This window comes from Nyctereutes procyonoides, unplaced genomic scaffold (assembly GCF_905146905.1).
Source record: "Nyctereutes procyonoides isolate TBG_1078 unplaced genomic scaffold, NYPRO_anot_genome, whole genome shotgun sequence".
Taxonomy (NCBI): domain Eukaryota; kingdom Metazoa; phylum Chordata; class Mammalia; order Carnivora; family Canidae; genus Nyctereutes; species Nyctereutes procyonoides.
The window spans coordinates 55091094-55110777 of record NW_026575052.1 but is presented as its reverse complement, the minus strand read 5'-3'; the positions used below and the strand labels follow the sequence as shown (position 1 = coordinate 55110777).

The 19684-nt window shown below is 42.6% G+C and overlaps 1 pseudogene; it reads left to right on the top strand.

Annotated features, from left to right (window-relative positions):
• Positions 1–1709: 1709 nt before the first annotated feature.
• Positions 1710–19285, top strand: LOC129514114 (aldo-keto reductase family 1 member C15-like; annotated as a pseudogene).
• The last annotated feature ends 399 nt before the right edge of the window (positions 19286–19684 follow it).

Sequence of the window (19684 nt, the reverse complement as noted above, 5' to 3'; positions counted from 1 at the left end):
TTTGTGTCAATGTTCATCATTGCCTGTAGTTTTCTTTTCCTTTTGTGTCCTTATGTGGCTTTGGTACCAGGGTCATGCTGGCCTTATAAAATGAGTTTGAGAGTATTCTATCCTTTTCAATTTTTGGAAGAGTTTGGGAAGAACTGGTGCTAATTCTTCTTTACATCTTTGATGGAATGTGCTCATGAAGTCAACTGTTCTTGAGCTTTTTTGACTACTGATTTGATCTTTGTACTCATTATTTATCTGATCATATTCTGTTTCATTATGATTTGGCCTCTGTAGGTTGTACCTTTCCAGGAATTTACCCATTTCTTCTATGTTGTCCAATGTGTTGATGTAGAGTTGTTTATAGCAATCTCTCTTTCATTTATATTTATGTAGGCTCTCTTTTTTATTGGATTAGTTTTACTTAAAATTTTGTCAATTTTGTTAACATTTTTCTTAAAGGACTGAGACCCCTCTCTCTGAAATGTAGACATCAGAGAAGATGGGTTTCTTTTCCTCTGGGCCCCTTGCTCCAGGCAATTGCCTGTTGTCATAGAAGTTTTATTTTCCTTCAGAAAAAGTCAATTAACTAGCACAGATAGTTGCCCCAGTTGCCACATGAATTTGGAATTGAACTATAAACAATAATGCATTGCCAATGGTGGTGTTAAACCCTCTTACCTAAGGACAAACTATTGTTTGTCTTGAAGATATATCTCCTTATTCATATAAAGGGATGAAATTTCTTTTCGTCTTTGTAATTTCATTAACAGATTACCTGTAATGTTCATTGCAATCTGGTTTAATGAACATTCCATAATAAAACCATTTGCTTCCTTTTCTGCATGCGTGGAGAGGAGTTTTCTATGTTGGCAGGAGATTTTACTTTTTTAATTTTTCCCTAAACATGATTGACGAGAAGCTTGACCATCAGTGTCCTAAGAAGATAAAGGAAGATTGCCATTGGGTGTAGCAATGGGCTCATCATTTCTACCTTCAATGGCATAATAAAGGACACAGAACTAACTTCCCCTTCCAGAGTCTACATTGGGGATAACCCAGTAATGTTCAGTGATGTGGACACGGGGAACCCCTTTTGCCCTTCTTCCTGCCATCATCTAACTGAGTGAGCAATGCCAGCCTTGGCTCCCAGAACCACCTGGAGAGTTGAGAATCCCCTCCCTCCTATAAAAGGCTAAGGTCAATGCATGGTGTATGTGATTAGTACCTGGCATTGCATTCTGTAGGAAAACCAAGAGGAGTGAAACTTTGACCTGCCTGTGTATTTGGTATTGGAAATTCCTGCTTTGCTGTTATTTGAAATACCACCCATCCCCTCTTTAAAAAAATACTGCTGACTCACAGTGACCAGAGGCTTTCGATGGCATGTTAGAACTGCCAAAAACACAAACCTAGCTTGTCTGTGTCCACTCTGAGCCACATGGGTTCTCTCTTTTGGTACAAGCTTATTGGAAAGAAATGACATTTCTGGCTGCTGTTCCTGTAAGAGATGCCTGCAGAGACCTGAAAGGATGACATGAAAGTCATTGGATTGATTCCAGCTTCATCTGGCAATCGCTGGAATCTGTGAGCCCAGCGTCACCTATCCTTTTGTTGTTGGTAGCAATAAAGAGCACTAACTGGAGCCTTGTCTTCTCTTGGGTCTTTGTCAGGAAAAGGAAGGAAAGATGGAGTCAGATTAGCCAGGACTGTGGATGGTGATGAACCTCAACCGGAGTCGTTCTGTGCAACTGAATGATGGGCACGTCATGCCGATGCTTGGGTTTGGTACTCCTGCTTCTGATGATATAGGTAGAACCCAGGGGACCACAGGGTTGGCCATGAACAGCCTTGGGAGGGTGGTCAGCAGACATACACCCGTCATGCATCCTGGGTGATTTGGAAGGACTTATTTGGGCCTTCGTTTCATGATCTCTAAGCTTACACTAAGTGGGATGATGAGCTATTGATTCTGGGGGTTCAGAGGTGATAATTTTGAGGGTGGATGATTATTATTGTTATTATTATTACTGTAATGCATACTGAATGCTTACTGCATATTTTAAGTGCTTTCCATGCATTATGATTATTTTTTTTAAATTCCTCAACAACTAGCCTGGGTAAGTGCCATTATTCTTCTAATTTATCGCCTATTTAAAAATCTGAGCTTGGGCTGCTCCTCCTGCACTCACCTGATGCCTTGGTCAGAACCATCCTGCTCTTTGTTAGAAACCTCTGATGGCCAGTGGGTGCAGGAGTACAGGATGACAAAATGACTGTTCTGTGGTAAGTTTGTTGGCACAGGAATGTTGACATGTTCCAGCATCTTGCGCAGGTGACTTCTTTTGTTGAGGCAAGCATCTTTTCCAGGAAACATGCAAACTGAGTATCTCAGATTTAGTCACTAAGCCATTCCCCATTTGAAATTTGATGCAGTTATCAGAGATGTTGTGCTGGCTTCCCAGAGTGCCTGTTTGTTGAGGGGAGGACGTTGTCTCAGGTGAAAGCAGCTCCTCAGATGAGCAGTGGGTCAGGTCTCGGGGCTTCTGCTCTGCATTTACCTGCTTTCTGTCATTTTTCCTGGATCTGGCCCTGTGTCCTGTCCTCAGCCCTTTTGGAGAAGTTCTGATGCTGACCAAGGGGCAGCCTCACTTAGCCCACTGTATGTGAAGCCATTGTGTTGATTTTATCAGGTAAATATTAGAATAAATAACCCAGTGTTTGACATGGTGGGAAGAAAGGAATAATAAGCCTTCTGATCTTGTGAGTGAGGCTATCAAGAAAGCACAGATAGAATATGTTGCTATTAATTAATAAATCAATCAGCCAATTCAACAGTCATGATTAAGCTTCTACTTGGTGGTCTATCCTAGTGGTGGTGGGAGTTTGCACAGAAGGTAGTTCCACTTTTGTGGGACTTCGGCAGCCAGAGAAAGACACTTGATGCACAGGCTAACAAGGCTCTACGTTAGATTGCTAAGTGCCAGGAAGAGTTGAGAGGTTCCAAAAGGAGGCTGATGTGAGCTGGGACATGCTGGGAGGGCTTCCAGGGGGAGGTGAGCTGAGCTTACATGAGACTTGAAGTCAGACTCAAGCATTCTAATGGGCAGTGTGATGACTCCATTTGAGTAGAAGACACTTGCTTCTGCCTCATATCCTTTCACGGAAGTCTTTCCTGCTGGCCGAGGGGCAGCCCCATGTCCCCTTGTCTATGACAGTGAGTGTGGACTTCAGGCAGAAGGCTTCTGTTTTCTGTGGGAAAAGGGGAATTAATTTAAACGTTCTTTTTTAAAAATTGGAAAGATATTTCAAAATTATTCATGAGTTGTCATTAAAAAAAAATCTGTCTGGGGGATCCCTGGGTGGCGCAGCGGTTTGGCGCCTGCCTTTGGCCCAGGGCGCGATCCTGGAGACCCGGGATCGAGTCCCATGTCGGGCTCCCGGTGCATGGAGCCTGCTTCTCCCTCTGCCTGTGTCTCTGCCTCTCTCTCTCTCTCTGTATGACTATCGTAAATAAAATAAAAATAAAAAAAAATTAAAAAAAATCTGTCTATATGTCTTTATAGCAGTGACAAAACCAAGCCTTATACCAGGGGACACTCCCCACTGCTCCAGTTGGGTCTGTGGGCCACTGTGTATTCCTTGTCCCTTCTGACAGCCATTCTAGATTCCAGTCGTGCTCACTCATCACTTCCTGCTCTTGGCTGCCTGCCTAACCGGGTAATCATGGGGTAGTCTAAGCATCTGGTTACCATGACCTTGGCCAGTGGTAATTGCTGAAATTGTCCATTCACAGTCTTTACCAGGCACAGAAGCATCAAGAGCTGCCCTTGTGACTTCTCTGAATTCCAGACATACTCCTCTCTGCCTCCATTGTGGAAATGTGGAAATCCACATATAAGTGACATCATGCAGTATTTGTCTATGGACCACTCTGTCTACTTCTGATAAACAAGATGGACAAGGTGGCAGCCATGGCATTAGTTAGGTGGAACCCTACCTATGTCACCTGGAAGAGGGTTTCCCTACTCAGAACCAGCATCATGAATCTGGCAGATCCTAAAGCTGAGCAAATGGGCAACATAAATTCCCCAAGTGGGTGGCTGGGAGTGGGGATGACAGTGTGTGGCAGGTGCAGTTGGTGTCCCACTCATACGTTCCCTCTGAACACCTGGCACTTAGCCTAGCTCCCAGCTGCCAACATCTGCATCCCCTCACCTGACTGCTGGAGACTTATGCAAAGTGTCCAGAAGCAGTCCACAACAATTCACTGGCTGGAATTATCTATGAATATCCTCAGTCTGTCTCTTCTTGGGAGCCATAGATTTTACGTGAACCTGGGGTTCATAGTGGAAACTGTGATGGAGCAGCATCTACTGGCTCTCTTTCTTCTCCCACTTGCTCACACTGCTCCCAGCACACCCTTTGCCTCTCCAGTAAGTTACTTGGTTTGGGATCCTTGCCTCGGTTTCCCCATCTGGAGGAACTCACACTGATTCAGGGGGGACACTTGTATTTCCAGTCCTTTGTTACTGAATCGGGTATTAGGATTATGGTATCACATAATTGTTACTAGTTCAAAATACCATATTGCTTCTTAAATGGCAGTGTCCTTAACTGACAGTATCGTTCCTCCCAACCTGGCACTTGTAGTTGTACCATCAAGAAGTCATCCAAAGTACTGTCATGCCAGTTGCTTCTGGAAGATGCAATATCTTCAGGAAACCAATGGATTCCGTGGTCAGGTGCTGATTGTAGCATATCCTTCACTATAAAGTGGGTCCCTTGGTCATGGCAGCAGTACATGGGATGCTGTAAGGACAAACCAAACTCTCTAAGAGCCCCTGTATAGTAATGCTGGGCAAGGGACCATGCAAGGGGACATCCATAGAAACTCATCCATAGAATGTTGTAGTCCAGTAAAGATGCATTGCTTGCTTTCCTCCTCACTGCGATGGGGTGTTTAATACAATCCTGGGGCTGGTTTGTCTCCTTGAGGAATGGTACCCTATGAACACTGGCTGCCAGTCTTTGAGGCTGCTGACAGGTCACACATTTATGAACAGCATGATTGTAAAGAGCTCTGATGAGAAGTAGCCCATGAAGTTGGCCCACATGAGGTCTTAGTCTCTTCCAGCAGGGCTGTTCCATTCATGGGCCCATAGGATGAGGACTACAGAGCAAGGTAGAGGCTAAGTTGCATCCAGTGGTCACCACATCTTCTCTACCTAATTACTAAGAGCTTCTCCCAAAGACACTGGTGGCCATAGAAATCCCCAGGCAGAGTTATAGGTGCTTCTGGCTAGACGTCTTTGGGTGAGTTTACATGGATATGTCGAGTGCCAAGCAGATAGATGACAATTGTGTCACAATAATGGACATCCTGTAGTATATTTCTCCTTTAATTCCCTCTCAATCTCCCTGAAAATGAGCCATTATTTTCCTTTAAATCCAACTGGTACACTTGATTGGCTTTTTTTAAAATCAGCTTTACTGAGATAAAATTCACAAAGTTGTAAGATATTTAAACTGCATGGCACGATTATTTGGTATATGTATACATTATGAGAATATTCACATCAAATATTTATGCCCTCCATTTCTTTTCTACATTTATCTTCTATCCTCTTAACAAATTTCAATTATACAGTACAGTGTTATCAGGGACAGTTACCATGTTATACATGAGTTCCCCAGACTTTGTCTTATAGTGGAAACTTGGTACTAACATCTCCCCATTTCCCCAGCTCCTAGCCTGTGGCAATCACTTTTCTACTTTCTGTTTCTAGGAAATTTTTTTTTCAGATCCCACATATAAGTGACATCATGCAGTATTTGTCTTTCTCTGTCTGACTTATCTCACTGAGCATAAATGCCCTCCAGTTTCACCCATGTTGTTGCAAGTGATAGGATTTCTTTCTTCAAAACTGAATAATATTCCATTGTGTGTGTATGTGTGTGTGTGTGTGTGTGTGTGTGTGTGTGTGCGTGTAAAGAAATATATAGGGGCACCTGGGTAGCCCAGTCAGTTAAGCAGCCAGCTCTTGATTTCAGCTCAGGTCACGATCTCCAGTTCCTGAGATCGAGCCCCATGTTGGGTTCCACACTCAGTGGGGAGTCTGCTTGAGATTCTCTGTTCCTCTCCCTCCGCCCCTCCCACTTCCTCTCCCTCTCTCTTTCTGTCTCTTAGTTCTCTCTCAAATAAACAAATCTTATAAAAGAGAAATATATATATATAAAGAAAATGTGAGATACAAATATATATATATATAAATATATATATAAACAAATATATCTCCATTCTCACATGGAGAATGGCTATAATGGCCTCATTTTCAATTCTGAGCCCAAAATACATGTCACCCCCTTATCCTGTCTCTGTCTTCTATAACTGTATCTACATACATCTAGTTCCTTCGAAGTTTTCTCTAGTGTCAGAAGCCTTCCTTTTGGTTACTTCCATATGATTAATTCCTTATTGAATGAGACTTGATTTTCCATGTTCCATGGTGAAGACTGTTTCACTAACTCTTCTGAGATTGGAGGTCCTGTCTGTGCCTCCAGAGTACAGGCTTGTTACCGAGGCTTGCGTCACCCACGGGGTAGCAGGAGATGTGTAGAAACAGCTGGCCCACATGACATGAAGGAAATGCATTTCTTCTCTCTGAGTCAGGTGGATTACCAGCACTCCTAATTCATATTTTGTAGGTTCCTAAGAACAAGGCTGGTGAGGTCACCAAAGTGGCTATTGATGTAGGTTTCCTTCTGTTCGATGCCGCATATGTCTATCAAAATGAGGAGGGAGTTGGTAAGGCCATCAGAGAAAATTGCTGATGGGATCGTGACGAGAGAGGACATATTCTATACCATCAAGGTGCTGTGGGTGAGTCACGAGAAGTCACTGCTAGACACGTTATTTTGCAAAAAAAAAAAAAAATGACCTTTGGTCTTGGTTTGAGTAACTTATGTTCCTTCTCACATTGTAGGGGCCCATGATAGAAAAGTAGAGAACAGAAAAGGCTTGCTTTTGATCGAAGCCTGCGAGAGAGGTAGGAGAGCAACCCCATTCACACACGAAACATGACTAGTGATAAGCATATTTTTTTATCTGTTGCATGGATCAGCTGAGTCACTAGACTGGATTCCACTCCTTTTGCTCTTCAGCAGGTTGTCACAGGACATATCCAAGTGTGGTCGACCTAGTACTCCGCAAAGGAAGCCTGACTCAGAAACACATTCTTCAAGTCAGCATTGAACTTACCAAAATTTGTAAAATGTTCTCAGGTGGAAAATGGTGCTTCCAATGTCCAGAGAGTGAGGGTCTCTACAGAATGATCCTATGAGTGTCTCCATCAGGGACATCCTATATCTAGAAAGAGGAAGAACTGTTTCCAGGCAGGATGGCAGATTCCATTCCCCTTGCCTGTCACTTCCTGACTCTCCTTTGAGAGATTACTTTTCTGATCCCTGAGATGCTGGGGCTGCTCTCCTTGGTCCACTGATGTCCATTCAGTTTTCCTACCATCACTCAAATATAATTCAGTGCCCGTGAAGGACCCTGGTCACATCAAGTGATACATTTAGCCCCAGAGTCCCTTATTTTTAGATCACCCCAGTGGCTTGTTACTCACTTCTCAATCTTGTAACGAAGGTGCTTAATTTTGGTCCCCAAATGTGTGAAATCACTTCTTTTGGTCACTGCAGCTTTGGGCTACTTTCCTTTGACCTGAATTGGTTCGACCAGCCCTGGAAAGATCACTGAAGGCACTTCAAATGAACTATGTGGATCTCTTCATTATCCATTTGCCGATAGCTATGAAGGTCAGCTTCTGCTTTTCTTGTTATGCCTTGTTATGGTCATCACTGCTGCTGCATCATGTTACCTCCTTCCCATTTTCTGGGTTCTGACTGAGAGGCAGGCTTGGGTTTGGCTCCATGACTTATGGACCTTGACACCTCTGTCCTTTCACCACTGAGATTTTTTTTTTTAATCCTCATCTCGTAGCCTGTGTAATGACTGAAATTCAATGATCTTTTTTCCTCCACCTCAAAGAGTTGAGGACAGTGCCCTATATGTCTAAATGATGTGTTCCTGTCTGTGGTCCCTTAGCGATCAGTATCCTCAAGAATGTTGAGTAATTTTTTAATAGTTATAAAGATCTTTATTTAAATTCAATTAATTAACATATAATTTATTATTAGTTTCAGAGGTAGAGGTCAGTGATTCACCAGTCTTACGTAACACCCAGTGTTCATTACATCATTGCTCTCCTTAATGTCCATCACCCAGTTACCTCATTCCCTCCATCCGCCTCCCCTCCAACAACCCTCAGTTTGTTTCCTATGATTAAGAGTCTCTTATGCGGGGATCCCTGGGTGGCTCAGTGGTTTGGTGCCTGCCTTTGGCCCAGGGCGCGATCCTGGAGACCCGGGATCGAGTCCCACTTCGGGCTCCCGGTGCATGGAGCCTGCTTCTCCCTCTGCCTGTGTCTCTGCCTCTCTCTCTCTCTGTGACTATCATAAGTAAATAAAAATTAAAAAAAAGAGTCTCTTATGCTTTGCCTCCCTCTCTGATTTTGTCTTGTTTTATTTTTTCCTTTCTTCCCCTATGATCTTGTTTCCCTTTTTAAAGTCCATGTATGACTGAAATCATATAGTATTTGTCTTTCTCTGATTGAGTTATTTTGCTTAGTATAATACTTTCTAGTTCCATCCACATCGTTGCAAATGGCAAGATTTCATTCTTTTTGATGGCTGAGTAGTATTCCATTATATGTATATACATAAACCACATCTTCTTTAGCCATTCATCTGTCAATAAATAAACATCTGGGCTCTTTCCATAGTTTGGCTATTGTGGACATTTCCTCTATATACATTGGGGTGCAGGTGCCCCTCTGGACAACTACATCTGTATCTTTGGGGTAAATCCCTAGTAGTGCAATTGCTGGGTCATAGAGTAGCTCTGTTTTCAATTTTTTGAATTTTAGGATTATTTATTCCAGTTCTGTGAAAAAAGTTACAAGTTTCACTATTATATGTCAAGATGTTGACCTATTTTTATTGATTTGGGAGGATGGAGGTTCTCTGTGCCTCCTGGACTTGAATGACTTCTTCTTTCCCCAGATTAGGGATGTTCTCTACATATGTTGCTCCAATATGCCTTCTGTCCCTCTGTCTCTTTCCTCTTCTTCTGAGATCCCAATTATTCTAATATTGATTCACTTTATAGTATCATTTATCTCTCAGATTCTTCCCTCATGATCCAGTAGTTGTTTATCTCTCTTTTTCTCAGCCTCTTGGTTTTCCATAATTTTATCTTCTATATCACTAATTCTCTCTTCTGCCTCATTTATCCTAATAGTTAGAGGCTCAATTTTTTTGTTGCATCTCAGAAATAGCCTTTTGGATTTTGACTTGATTAGATTTTACTCTTTTGTTTCTCCAGAAAGGGATTCTCTAGGGTCTTCTATGCTTTTTTCAAGTCCTGCTGGTATCTTTTTTAAAAAATATTTTATTTATTTACTTGAAAGATTGAAAGGGAGAGTGAGAGCACAGCAGGGTGAGTGTCAGGCAGAGAGAGAAGGAGAAGCAGGGTCCCCACTAAGCAGAGAGCTGGATGTGGGGCTTGATCTCATGACCCTGGGGTCATGACCTGAACTGAAGGCAGATGCTTAACCAACTGAGCCACCCAGGTGCTCCCCAGCTAGTATCTTTATAATTGTTATTCTGAACTCTAGTTCTGACATCTTACTTATATCCATACCAATTAGATCCCTGGCAATCATTACTGCCTCTTGTTTTCTTTTTTGAGATATGTTTTTCCATCTTGTCATTCTTGCAGAAAGTGGTTGCTTTTCTATTTGTAGATTCGCAGTCTTTCTTTTCTTAGATGTCCAGTTGAGTTCACAGGTGTTCAGAATGATTTGATGGCTATATAGCTGAATTCCTGGGACCAGACGAAACTAAGGTCTCCTACTCCTCTACCGTCTTGGACTATCTAGAATGTTGAGTTATAACTGACTGCAGAGAGGTGGTGGGAAACCCCCATCTTTAGGGGGAAAGTCTCTCCCATTTGCACCTCTCAGCCCAATCATGATGAGGTACCTTGGGATGGTCTATACTGCACCACTGGGCTTCTTTGGGCTTCACTGATCCAACCTCTCATCAGAGTGGGCAGTTACTGACCATGTCTGGTAACCTCACCATCTCTGACTTGGGTTATTGTAAACTGGAGCTGAAACACATTGCCTAATAGTGTATGGGGTTCCTATCATCCAAACTCTGTGAAATCAATTCTAACAATAGGAAAGTGGATTCTTAGCAGAGTTCAGGGATGTGTGTGGATAGGAAGGTGGAGAGATTCTTTGCTACAGTCTCTCAGATGACTGTTGTTCTCCATTTCCTCCATTTCTTCTCCACAGCATACACATACACTTGCATGTACACATTCACACACACACACACTCTGATTAGTAATCACAGCCGCTTAAAGGTCATGTGACCAAGCTCCTTAGGCACCTTTTAAGAGACCTTTTAAGAAAGGTCATTCTTAAAAACGAAGAAACAAACAACTTCTTTCTCCTCCTGTCTTCTCTCTGTATTCCAGCCTGGAGAGGAGATTATGCCCAACGGAGCCAACGGGGAGGTTATTTTAGAGACTGTAGACCTGTGTGACACCTGGGCAGGAAGTACGACTACCGGACCCAAGAGGGGCTGTGCGGGGAAGTAGAAGCCACTGGGTAGGGAGTCAAGAGACACGGGTTCGACTCCTCTAGTTGTCTACCTTCAAGTAGTTAAACCTTGATATACCTCAGTGTTCTTAGCTGTAAAGCAAGGGAGTTGAGCAGGATGGACTCAGGTCTATTTTTAACCTAACTTCCATGGTTCTAAGTGGGGGTTTCTTTGCTCCATGGGTCAGGTTAGGCCTGTGAGCCTCATAGGGGGGATTATCAGCAGCAAGTTCAAAAGGGGGTAGAGCTGTATCCCCACAGAGGGAGGGATGGGCAGCTGTCTGACTTAGCAGAAGGTGGGGGGGGGGCGCTGTAGGAGCCAAGCCTGCAATATCTATCCCATTCCATATGCTTTTTTCAACACTGAAGGAAAGAGGAAGCAGAAAGACCTTTCCTTGGAGGAAAACCTGAGTTTCTCTTTACCTTTGACTCTGACACCATTTGTTAAAGAACAATTACAGGCCTAATAGCAAAAACAGTGCCATGAAAGAGAGTGGGGTGATGAGGGGAAACTTAAAAGCTTTTTAACATCTATTTGTTGTCCCATTTGTGCATGTAATGGGCTCAATGAAATAAAACGTGTGCAGAGCAATAACATATCATAGGACATAGTAAATGTAAGCGATAAAACTAGTTCAGTCAAATCATTATATATATTAGAAGAGATTTCCTGATTTTTTAAGTTCAATGTCAAATGCAAGGGCCCAAGTACACTAAAAGTTTGCCACATGTTTCCCTCCCCCTCAAGCCCTGGAGAAGTGTAAAGATGCAGGTTTAACCAGGTCCATTGGGGTATCCAATTTCAACCACAAACAGCTGGAAATGATCATGAAGAAGCCAGGGCTCAAGTCCAAGCCTGTCTGCAACCAGGTGAGCCCACAGCCCACCAGAGACCACCTTGCTTCCTGCCCTTCACACCTTCTTCCTAAATGTGCAGGACCCAAGTTACTGGCTCGAGGCTACTGCATAGGAGATTGTTCCTTTTATGAAAAGAGGAAAAGGCCAAATGAGGAACAGGTTGAGGGGAGTAGGAAGGGTATTATTTCCACTTCTCAGATGCCTGATGTCCCTTCTCAGAGATGTCAAGTGGAAGATGATATTGGAAGACAGCAGTGCTGGTCTGGAGCTCGGGTCAGGGCTGGAGGTGCAGATTTTGGAGTCATTGCTTTATGGGTGGTAATTAAACTCACAGAAATGGATTAGCATTCCTGAGAGTAAATATCCAGTTTATTCTGGGATAGGACAAACAGGAAGAGGGCAAGAAAGTCAACAAACAATTAAGGATCAGGCAAAGAAACACTGGTTAGGAGATTGAATATGAGCTGCAAAGTAGGGACAGGGAACATGGTAGAAGCCAAAGAAGAGGGTTGAAAAAGTTTGAGTGGGACGTGTGTGTGTGTGTGTGTGTGTGTGTGTGTGTGTGTGTGTGTGAGGAGCAGCCAGTCCAAATAGAGGTGGAAAAAGCCATTGGACTTCATGACACGGGCTGCATGGGAAAGCCCACAGGAGCAGTGGTGAGGGAGACGCCTGGGAGGATGAGTGGGGTGGAGAGTGAGGAAAGGAATAAGTCATCATTAAATAATTTTTAAAAATAGCATCATATGGTACAAACTTTCAAACATTATGACATTGTGAAGTTGGATAGCCCTTTTGTAAAAGAGCTTGAAAATGAAGCAAGAAACCATTCAAATATTATACTTTTCATCTTAGCTATTTTACTTCTGGGAATCTATTTGCAGAAGATAATTTAAAATGTGTTAAAATATGTCCCTCTGTCCTTCTTTCCTTCCCTTTGTTTTCCTCCTTTTCTCCTTCTATTTGTAAAAGAAACTAAGCCTTTTTTTCTTTAAATTTTTCTGCACAGTTGGTTTTACTGACTGATGTCTGTGATACAGTTTGATGTATTATTTGGTCTTTTGTGCTTCCTCTAAACTGGAGGTTAGGGATGCCGGGGTGGCTCAGGGATTGAGCGTCTACCTTTGGCTCAGGGTGTGATCCCGGGGTCCTGGGATCGAGTTCTGCACTGGGCCCCCGAGGGAGCCTGCTTATCCTTCTGTGTCTCTGCCTCTCTGTGTCTCTCATGAATGAATAAATAAATAAAATCTTAAAAAAATAAACTGGAGGTTATATCTAAAGAGATGTGATCACATATACAGGTCATTGTGAACTCATGAGTGTGAACAGATAGAATAGGATGCTTTCCCACCTGGTGCAGTTGCTGTTCTTATCCATGGTCAAATGGTCACCATTTTGATCAGCAGGAACCTCCTCATGGGAGCCCCTGTTCCTTTGGCCTGCCTCTTTGTCTTCCCCATCTTCTTTACTCTGAGGACTGTAAGATGTTCTAGGATCAATCTGTAGCTTTTTTGTTCAGACCTAGAGTCAGCCAGCTTTCTAAGGATTCTTGTTTTTTTTTTAGTAGGAAATGGCATTTAGAGGCCCCAACGTGAGCATAACAGCCCCTAATCATTTTAAACACTAATAAAAAAAATAAGAAGAGAGGTGCCTGAGTGGCTCAGTCACCTAAGCATCCCACTCTTGATCTCAGCTCAGCCTCGATCTCAGGATCATGAGCTCAAGCCCTACACTGGGCTCTGTGCTGGGTGTGGAGCCTACTAAGAAGAAGAAGAAAAGGAAGAAGGAGAGGAGAAGAGGAAGGAGAAAAGGAAGGAGAAGAAGAATAAGGAGAAGGAGGAGGAGAAGGAGAAGAAGGAGAGGGAGAAGAAGAAGAAGAGGAGGAGGAGGAGGAGGAGGAGGAAGAAGAAGAAGAAGAAGAAGAAGAAGAAGAAGAAGAAGAGGAAGAAGAAGAAGAAGATTGTTTTATCCTTTCTGAAAATTGATAGCATCTGAAGGTATTTCAGAAGGACAGGAAAAATATTACTAATCTGAAAACACAGTCTATATGTTCATAGACTATTGGATATCTCTTCAAAGGACTTTCTAAATTTACATGTTATTGGTGTATGTATTTTGATCTTGGCAATTTGCAGGTGGAGTGTCACCCTTACCTCAAACAGAGTAAGCTCCTGGAGTTCTGCAAGTCCAAGGATACCGTTCTAGTTGCCTACAGCGCCCTTGGATCCCAAAAGGGCCCAACCTGGTAATGATAATGTCAGAGTGAACCTATGCCAGCAACTCTATGATGATGAAACACTTTCATTAACATTTTAATGTGGAAAGATTCAAACATAAGAAAGGAAACACGATCCTGTAGTGAATTCCTATGTACCATCACCAAGCTTCAAAAATCACCCACACTCTTTCAATCTTGTTTCATCCATGCATCCGTCTACTCCAACCTCCACTCCAAATATCATTTATTAAGTGATTTTATGGTAAAATCTGCACAGCTTGTTGTGCATCACTCTTAGCCATATAATTCTGACGCGTGGATGTACAGTATAACCCACACCCATACCATGATACAGAACCTTGCTGTCTCCTAAGAGAGTTCTTTTGTGTTTCTTCCCAATCAATTCTTCCTCACCATCTTTCTTTTATTTTAAAGTTTTTATTTTAATTCCAGTTACTTAACATACAGTGTTATATTAATTTCGAGTGTACAATACAGTGATTCAACAATTCTATACATTACTCCATGCTCATCACAGCAAGTGCACTCCTTAGTCCCCTTCACCTATTTTCCCCATCCCCCCCCACTCTCCTCTTCTCTGGTGACCATCAGTATCTTCTCTGTAGTTAAGAATCTGTTTCTTGATTTCTCTCTCACTCTCTCTCTCTCCCCCTCTTATTTTTTCTCTTTGCTTGTTTTGTTTCTTAAATTTGACATGAATGAAATCATAAGGTATTTGTCTTTCTCTGACTGGTTTATTTCACTTAGCATAATACCTCCAGCTCCATCCATGTCATTGCAAATGGCAAGATTTCATTCTTTTTGATGGGTGAGTAATATTCCACTGTGTATATACACCACATCTTTACCCATTCAGCAGTTGTTGGACACTTGGGCTGCTTCTGCATCTTGGCTGTTGTAGATAATGCTGCTATAAATACAGGGGTGATGTACCCTTTTGGATAAGTTCTTGTATTCTTTGGGTAAATACCCAGAAGTGTGACTGCTGGACTATAAGCTAGTTTTATTTTTAACTTTTTGAGGAACCTCCATACTGGTTTCTTCTGTACCATCTTCCTAATTTCCCCTTTCAACTTTGATTAGTTTGGTATGTTTCAGGACTTCATAAATAAAAGAATTCATAGAGTACATACCCTTTGGACATAAAAGAAGTCATAAACTACATACTCTTTGGGTCCAGCTTTTTTGGCTTAGCATAGTATCTGTTGAAATGTATCCATGTTGTTTCAAGTGCCTAGCTCATTCCTATTTGCTGCTGTGTAATAGTTCATCATATGGACACATGTACCACAAGTTGTGTCTCCATTCACTGGTTGATGGAAACATTAACTGTTTCCAGTTTGTTGTAATGATGAATGAATCGCTAAGAATATTCACAAAACTCTCTTTTAATCATATTGTATTGTACCTACTTCTTTCAGTTGCCTGGGGAATCTGGGGAAATGCGACAGAACACTCTATATATTCAGTTCTACACCCTTCAAATCTGTGGTTTTTGTTTTTTGTTCTCAGGGTGGAAGGGGGTAGCCCGTCTCTCTTGGAGGAGCCAATTTTGAATGCCATTGCTAAGAAACACAATAGAAACCCAGGCCAAGTGGCCTTGCGCTTCCAACTGTAGCGAGGTGTGGTGGTCCTGGTCAGGAACTTCAATGAGAAGAGGATCAAAGAGAACTTTGAGGTATAGGCCCAGCAGTATTTTTTCCAAAGTAAGGAATGGGTGCTGTGTTGGGGAGTAGCTCTCTTGCTTTTCAGAATGTGCCCATGTTCATTCATTCCTAGGTATCTCTCCCCATGTGCTATGGGACAGCTTGGCAGGTAGGAGAGAGAGCATGACCCAGAGTCCTAGGCTTTATGGTTTCTAGCTCTGGCTTTGCCTCTTCCTAGTTGTGTGATCCTGAACACATTTTATCTCTGTTCTCCTTATAGGAGGCCCTCCATGCAGTAAAGAACTTTTAAAACCCTGGTTCCTCTTTGTTACCTTCTCTATCTGATGAACTCAAATTTGTGTTTCAATATCAAACCCAATAGGAGGAGCTGCTCTGTATGACCATCAGCACAGTTTGGCCACCATAGCACTTGGCATGGCTTTGTGGGGTTTTCCTTATTAAACTCAAATTGATGGTTTATATGTCAGTGTGCTCTCCAGGCTGTGAGAACCCTAAGTGTAGTGATACTCTCTGGGTCATCTTGTAACACTTTTTCCCCCAATAGAGCTCCTGACTCTAGGTAGGAAGCCCGGTATAAGTTTATGGACCAAGCAAATTAACTAGTGAATGAGTAGTGTTGCCATACACCCTCTCTCATATATCTTCCTATGCTTTTGATCAGCCTGTTGTCTTTAATTTACTTTATAGTGAATTTCTGAGAATTGTGAAAAACCATGGGATCCCTAGCTTGTCCTAATGACAAGGAAAATTTCATCATGAGTTCTATATTTGCAAAAGATGATATTGTGGAGCATATTATTTTTAAGGTATTTGCTTCAAAACCTTGAAGCCGGGCAGCCCTGGTGGCTCAGCGGTTTAGCACCACCTTCAGCCCAGGGCGATCCTGGAGACCCAGGGTTGAGTCCCACGTCATGGGGGAGTCCATGCAGGAGCCTGTTTCTCCCTCTGCCTGTGTCTCTGCCTCTCTCTCTCTCCTCTCTGTGTATTCTCATGAATAAATAAATAAAATCTTTAAAAAAAACAACCTCTAAGCCATAGATTTAGTTCATTCAATTTATGGAAATATCCTATAGGCAAATCTAATCTCATTGTTAAATCAGGAAAAGATCCTGTTTTATTTTTCAGTTCAACTCAATGTATTAATACATATCTCATGACAACATATCACTTCTGCAGTATATTTGTAAGAGGATTGATAGACAGATGTACAGATGATAGGTAGATAGATAGATAGATAGATAGAGGCACCAAGTTTTCCACAAAATTGTCCCCTGGATGAAATAATGAGCTTCTGCTTTAATATTTCTTACCAAAGATCTGTCTCCTTTGCTCTGAATGCCCTCTCAATTAGGTGCTATATATCTTCAAATAAAAACAAATCTGGACATAAGTAAGAGAGACTGTAGGGAGAACTCTCTGAATGTAAGTGTCTCAGAGATCAATCAGAAAGATTTTTCTTTCATAGGGAAGGGTAAACATGACTAGGAAGAGAATGGTACTTGGCGTTGGGATGAGCAGGTGGTATGACTGAACAGTTGATCAGGAGATGCCTTTTTCTCATCAACAGAATCTTGAAGAGACCTTCACAGGGGAGCTGCTCTTCCTTCCAATGCTTGATTAAGCTCAAGGTTGCATTATATTGTAGGGGAAGGAAAAACCTGATTACACTTTGGTTGATTCCACAGATATTTTTGTCCAGCTGTGCCTTTGGTTGGACAAAAATAATTTTTTTCTTTTCTGTTACAAGCAGTTCAATTAAAAAGATTTGGGATTGTGAGTTATAAGCCTTTCTTTTGTGGGAGTGGATCAGAGGAGAGGGGGTGGGGAAGAAGTGTGGGAGGTGAACTCAGGCCCCTTCAGAGTGTGCCCCTTCCATCTTCATTCCTGTCCCTGCTCCCACCCAGCTGGGAAGAACTCAAGCTCCCAGGTAGAAGCCAGCTGCATTGGGGGAGAGTTCAATCTGGTTCTATCCCTCCTTTCAGGTTTTTGACTTTGAATTGACTCCAGAAGACATGAAAGCAATTGAAGGCCTCAACAGAAATTTTCGATATTTCAAACTACTATTGTAAGTGACTTGTACGTTGTGTTTGACGGATTGTTAGTTGTTTTCTGTAGTGTGGAGGTCAGCAGAGGGACTCAACTGCCCTAAATCAGGACTAAAGGCCTGATTTCCACGCAGCAGTAAAACGGGAGCTTCCTGTAGACCTCAACCTGGAGGTTGACTCCAGACCTCAGTCTCTGACCCGATGGCAGTGTGAGTGGGGCCCCAGAACAGAACTGCTAATGCCTGCATCTTTGGGAATTCGCTATTTTCATGCCCTAGTCCCTGGGCCTGGTGTACTTCCACTCGGGGTTGACTTACCTATTAGACACAGAGGCACAGTGCCCTCAGCGCACTGTACTTTGGGAGGCCTATGAAAATGCTTCATCTTTAATTCTTTTTAAAATCAGGAGAAAGAATTGGGTGCCTAGGTGTCTCAGTTGGTTAAGTGTCTGTCTTTGTCTCAGGTCATGATCCTAGGATCATGACACCAAGTCCCTTTTAGGGCTCTCTGCTCAGCATTGAGTCTGTTTTTCTCTCTCCTACCCCTTCTCTCTGCTCACGTTCTCTCTCTCTCTCTCAAATAAATAAAATCTTTAATAAAAATCAGGAGAAAAATAATCTCATTAATAATGACTATATAATAATGAGTGCAGCCTGGATTCTATTTATTTTTATCCTAATATAATTGTAAATGTAATGTTAATATTTTTATAGAGGAGCATGACCTAGGAAGGCAAATGTGTTTTTTTCTTAGTGGGTAATCCTTCCGCTATTTCTTTCAGATCCATTTGTTTCAAATACATCTTTCCATTGACCTTTTCTTAGCTATGTAATGCCACTGAACTGATTATAAATGGCTCATGAAATTAATTGACCTTCAAGTTGGTGACAGATGTGTCCCCAGTGGTATACAGATAAGATCCTTTGGATTTCTCTGGTCTCTGAGTCAAGACATACTCTCGGGTGGCCTTTGTCCATCAGGAGGTGTCCCCTGGGGAGCCCCTGCCTCCTTTGACTATGACTTATTCACATTCCAGTTGTTCAATTATTGCAGGAGGGTCTCAGGATCCAGGAGAAGGAAGACCAGTCAAATTGGGAGGGTTCGCAAGGGAGGTTAGAGACAAAGGGAATAAGATTTTAGTTATAGGATAAGAATTTAGTTTTCAAAGAAAGATCATCAGTAATACTCATTACTGAACAGCAAGTATTCTCTTAAATTATAAATTAAGAAGTCTGATCACTTTTTGCAGGTATGGTTATTTAGGGGTACATCTTACCTCCTCAACAGACTGGCAGTTCCTTAATAGAGGAACCCTGTGTTGTTGAGGGAGCTCTTTATATATTTGCTAAATGCATGTATGAAAAAAAAAGGCAGCAAAATCCTGTGACTGTTCTCCCCATATACAGGCCGGTTCCCCCTGGGAATGTAGTGACCACAATATTCCCGCCCCAGTACTCACGCCCTCTTGTAAACTGCCACCTAGGTCAGGCCCTGTGTCACTCTGGTGTTTGAGCTCCATGTGTGTGGGGGCACCGGGTGCACATGTGGTTTGCATGTGGCTCGGGAGCCTCAGTGCTCATGTGCCAGGGGGCAGAACTGGGGGGATGTGGCTGTGGATTTGGAGGTGTTAGCCTAGCCTGCCTGCAGCCCCAAAGAAACATTCTGGGACAGTGGGGGGCAAAAGTGGCAAGCTCATGTCCCTCTTTCTCTTGTAGTGCTGTCGATCATTCTCATTACCCGTTTTCTGAAGAAAACTGACCGTGAACTATCACCATTCACTCTACCAGAGTTTCTCGTTTCCAGGACTCGGAGAGGACTTCTGTGAGTGGTGGAGGGGATTAAAAGTAGTCTGTGAAAAGAAAGAAAGAAAGAAAGAAAGAAAGAAAGAAAGAAAGAAAGAAAGAAAGAAGAAAGAAAGCAACCTGAGGTTTCAGGCTGCTTTGCCTTTCTTTCTTAAAAAAAAAGGGGGATCCCTGGGTGGCGCAGCGGTTTGGCGCCTGCCTTTGGCCCAGGGTGCGATCCTGGAGACCCGGGATCGAATCCCACGTCGGGCTCCCGGTGAATGGAGCCTGCTTCTCCCTCTGCCTATGTCTCTGCGCCTCTCTCTCTCTCTCTCTCTCTCTCTCTCTGTGTGACTATCATAAATAAATAAAAAAT